A 5,615-nucleotide genomic window follows, 5' to 3' on the forward strand; every position below is an offset into this window, starting at 1 on the left:
CCTTCAAGTCTCCCTCTCTCTCTCTCTCTCTCTCCCTCTCTCTCTCTCATTCTCTTCCAGTCTCCCCCTTCTCCCTCGTTCTCCTCCAGTCTCCCTCTCTCCCTCTTTCTCCTCTAGTCTCCCTCTTTCTCCTCTAGTCTCCCTCTCTCCATCTTTCTCCTCCATAGTCTCCCTCTCTCCCTTTCTCCTCTAGTCTCCCTCTCTCCCTCTTTCTCCTCCAGTCTCCCTCTCTCCCTCTTTCTCCTCCAGTCTCCCCCTCTCCCCCTCTTTCTCCTCACACCACCCACTGTAAAATTCGTCCTCATTCCCTGCTTCAGCACGCTAACCGTGTGCACTACCTTTTATCAGTCCAGAGCTGTTAAATTAATAAATTGATATTGACGAGCTATCAGCTGGGGGATAAATTATTTGGGAGCAGAAGGCTGGGGTCACATGACTTTTAGTACCCACGATTCTGTAATTATTCCCCGCGAGAAAAACAGTGGTGTGGTGTGGTGCATTGCCCATCCCCCCAGACATGAAGACACACGCACGCACGCACGCACGCACGCACGCACGCACGCACGCACACACACACACACACACACACACACACACACACACACACACACACACACACACACACACACACACACACACACACACACACACACACACACACACACACACACACACACACACACACACACACACACACACACACACACACACACACACACACACACACACACACACACACACACACACACACACACACATATATATATCTACACATGGGACTATAAATATCCACACATACAATGGATTACTGGGGCCATGGGAATAGTGATAATCATTATTGCTATCATAACTATCACGATACAGGAGGTTAGCTCGCTGAAGATGGGATTTTATTATCACAGTTTGCACAAAAGCAAAGTGGACACCTATAGGATGTGTGCACCAGTGTGTAGCCAATGCATGCAGAGTGAGTGGAATGTATAGAAGAGGTAGCGCTGAATGCAAATTATGCAATATTGACCATTACATTGCCTTGAGCGCAGAACAGGCTACCTGCTGAAGTGAAATGCAAAATGGTGGAATGAATTCTCGTATTATGCAGCTGGCCTCTTCTCGCTGTAATAAATGCAAATGAGAGGTGCAAGCTGGGAGGAAGGTGAGGGCTACAAAGGAAGGGGAAGGGAGCATGTCAGAGTGCCAATCATGGAAGTGCTCTCCTTGCCCTCCGGCCATCGCTGACCTCTTGACCCTGGCCGTGGCCTAAAGGTCAGGGGTCGCCAACAAGGGTCAGCAGGGATCACTGCAGGCCCTGGCCAGAGGAATATCACCATGGTAACACCTCTCTCTGGGTTGTGGATGGGGGTCACTATATAGTCCAAAATCTCTCACACACACACACACACACATACACACACACACACACACACACACACACACACACACACACACACACACACACATACACACACACACACACACACACGTCCACCCATAACATAGGATGAACACCACATCTGTACGGTTTCATGGGGAGTCAAACTGCCCCTATTGGTTTACAATGGACTAGCTAGCACATGGCAGAATGTGGTGCACTGGGCAAATGACAGTGGGGAGTTTCTATCCACAGTGACTCACAGTAGCCTACCATTAATGCAGAGTCTGTTTTGGGGCTGACCAGTGCCAACCAGACCCATAGTAGGCTTACTATTAGTATCACAAATAAAGATGACCATGCACCCCTTCATCCCTATCTTTATTGTAAGGAGTCGAAATACCCCTGTGGGGCTAATTAGAAGGAGGGAGATTATCTCAGGCAACTCTCAATGCTTTGTCATAATTAAACCCACGGTAAACAAGAGCCATTCTAAATAGCCTACTTCCTCTGATTCATTAGTAGACCTTGATTGTTTGATTACAAGTGTGTGCTATTTTCAAAAGCATAGATGGGTATTAACAGAACTGCTCACCTTATTTGTTATAAATGGTCAAATGTTGGTTACAGCAGACACTGATATACAGACACTGATATATAGACACTGTGCGTCATCTAGTGGTTGGATTTGTCTTCTTCTGGCGTGTCACCAGGCATGTGTATAGAAAGGGCCCAAGGGGGGCTTGAGCCCCTGCCCTTTTCCCCTCATAGCCAAAGGGTGGTCTTTTTTTGGCTGGTATAATTGTATTGTATTTATTTAATATTTTATTTATTTTATTTATTTTATTTATTTTATTTATTTTATTTATTTTATTTATTTTATTTATTTTATTTATTTTATTTATTTTATTTATTTTATTTATTTTATTTATTTTATTTATTTTATTTATTTTATTTATTTTATTTATTTTATTTATTTTATTTATTTTATTTTTGGCGAGGAGTAACGCGTGGGAGGCTCACGCTGCCCCCGTCACTTCCTGCTTCCGTCACACCTGCATCACGAAACCGACCTGTAGGAATCGCTGTCCACAACATCAAATCCCCACCCACTGGCTTTCCCACCCTCTAACACTTGCCAATTGTGTTAGTATGAACGACCGGCCAGCCGGTAGCAACGCCGAGAGCTGGGCTCGAACCCAGCGTCTCCTGCGTTAGAGGCGAGCGCCTTGCCCACTGCGCCAATCAGCCGCCCTATATATCTATATCTATAGATAAATGTACAGTGTGTACAGTGTTATTATACATTATAACATTGGGTGGGAATAGTGCATGTTAGGGGTGAGTGTCCTTTTAATTTGAGCTTGAGCCCCTGCCCCTCACAATGTCTGTGCACAGCCCTGGGTGGCATGGTACCGGTCCTTTTTCCTTTCGCAGAGCGAGAGAGAGAGAGAGGGGGGGGGTGATCACGGTCTGCCTTTGTCTCCGGGGAGTGCAGGTCGATGCCTCGTCCTACCATATGTCTGAGCGCAGCTGCCAATCAACAGGTCAGCGCGACCCCGGGGAGGTAGAGACTAGTGGGGAGAGATCAAACAGTGGAGCTCGGGGATGACAGATGTAGATGAAAAGAAAGGCAATAAAACATTGCTTCAAAAGGTGGCAACGGTGCACTGGGAGGCAAATTATTGTTAACAGTAATGTGCGAATAGCGCCTCGCATTCATGACGATCGATTGACTATTATGGGTCCTTTGATGCTGAGGCAATGGCGGTATATTGTTCATAAGATATAACCAGAGAAATAAGCTGGTTTTGGTTCAGCTATGGTGAAGTATACTTATATGTTGAAATAGCAATAGAGCTTCACTTTCAATATAGATAGACATAAAAACATGAATGATTCCTGATCCTGAAAATGTAGATGTATCCTACATTTATATATATATATATATATATATATATATATATATATATATATATATATATATATATATATATATATATATATATATATATATATATATATATATATATATATATATATACAGTATATGAATAAATGTGCTTTTTAAAATCAGTGTCCTATACTATACAGCCTATACTATAGTGTCATCATAATGAATGAATGCAACACACCAACAAACATATAGCAAACAAAGGTGAAATCTGTCATCCAAATGTAAACAAAAGCGTGGCCACCACTCAAAACTAATTTAAGCAGGGATTGGATACATTTTTTCATACAGGGATTTTTGCTAAATACATGTGTTTTTGCTAAATGTGAATGCGTTCATATATTTGTGTACATCTGTACATCTGTAGGCCTATTTGGAGTTATGATAAATTAGATTAGATTAGATTAGATTGTACTTTATTGTCATTATATTTGCATACAATTATTTTGCACATATCATCATCAGGTGGCTTCTTCGTTTCGCAGGTTGCCTATCACTCTCCAACCCATTCTGTCCCCACTTCTTCTCTCCAACTCCGTGACTCCGCCTCTCACTCCGCTCCAATCACAGACGTTGTCGACCCACTCTTCTTGGTCTTCCACTTCCTCTCTTTCCATCCACCTTCCCCATCACCACCCTCTTGAACATCTCCCCGCTGGATCCTCTCAGAACAACTCCATCTTTCTCTTTTTCTTTTTTAAACTTACATTTTTATTTAACACTTATACATACAACACAACATTTACAATGACATCAATAACACAACAGTACAATAATATGGGCCCCTTGAATTCGGCTGCGTTCAGCCTCCCAGACCCCCGTAAGAGGAACCCCCCCCTCCCACCCTCCCCCCCTAGAAACCGGGCTCCCCCGCATCCCAGGTCCGTCCCCCGCGGGGCCCAGTACTCAGCGACATGGGCATCTTGAATCTGATTGGGCCCGACCCAGTAGAGGGGCGAGGGGTAATACTCCCCCCCACCGAGCCAAGCCCGCTACCTCCCATGCCGCCAAGCCCCCCACCCCACGCACAACCAACCCACAACCCACGAGATCCCACTCTCCCGGATCAAACCGGGACCCCACTGAACCCACTGTACCTCCCATGCCGACATCACCGCACACATTTATGAAAATAAAACTAACAACACAATAAGTGCACTCTTTCCCCAGTTGGCGGTTTGGAGGGGGATCAGCCCTCCCACTGGAGAAGCCCACCCCCCCCCCCCAGAGACGAAGATACCCCCCGCAGGAGGCTCTCCAAGCCTCTCTTCATGTCCAACATTTTGATCCCTAAGTCACCCCCTCTCCCCTGCTGGTAGGTGAAGAGTATTGGCTCTCTTGTTGAGAGGGCTCTCCCTAGTGGCGAGGGTGCCTGATGTCTTGGCCCCCTTCATCTCACTATAATTGTCCAGCATTCGTGTTGCCTATTGCGCTAGAGCTCCTGGTCAAAGTTCTCTGTCTGCTTTTCCTCCTGTTCAGAGACCCCCACCTTCCAGTCCTCTTGTAATGCGAGTCACATGTTCCATTGTCTCTCCTTCATCCCAGTCCAATGTGTGTAAACCTCTGTGTGTTTATAGTTATCCATTCTCTGTGTGTAGCATGTTTACTCCTCCAATTATTCCCATTCATAGTGTCCGTAGCCAGGGGTGTAGCTCCAGATTCTGGGCCCCATGAAAGAATGTATTTGTAGGCCCCCAGTGAATGCGAGCGCGTGTTAGCGCGCGAGCGGAATTTTTTTTGGCCATTTTTTTATTGATGAAAACGCATAATATGGTTTTTACCTATACATTCGGATCAGCAGTTCAGCACCTGCACTGTTGGTGGGTGAGCCTAGTAAAGGATGTCACATTGCGTTCATCTTCAATGAATGGACCAATGCAATAGTCTACCAAAGCCCCCCCTCTCTCTCTATATATCTCACACACACACACACACACACACACACACACACACACACACACACACACACACACACACACACACACACACACACACACACACACACACACACACACACACACACACACAGACACACACACACACACACACACACACACACACACACACACACACACACACACACACACACACACTTCAGAAACAAACATAGTATCAATGAGAGCATCAATAATACACCTGAGTGATGTCTAGTAAAAAAAAAAAAAAAAAAAATTGGGGCCCCCCCTCAGTGCTGGGCCGTTGGAATCATCCTAAGCTACCCCCCCCCAGCTACGCCCCTGTCCGTAGCACCCCCGCGTTTGTGTGAATTTTCTGGGATACTACCCGTAG

Source organism: Notolepis coatsorum (assembly GCF_963971535.1).
Source record: "Notolepis coatsorum genome assembly, chromosome: 2".
Taxonomy (NCBI): Eukaryota; Metazoa; Chordata; class Actinopteri; order Aulopiformes; family Paralepididae; genus Notolepis; species Notolepis coatsorum.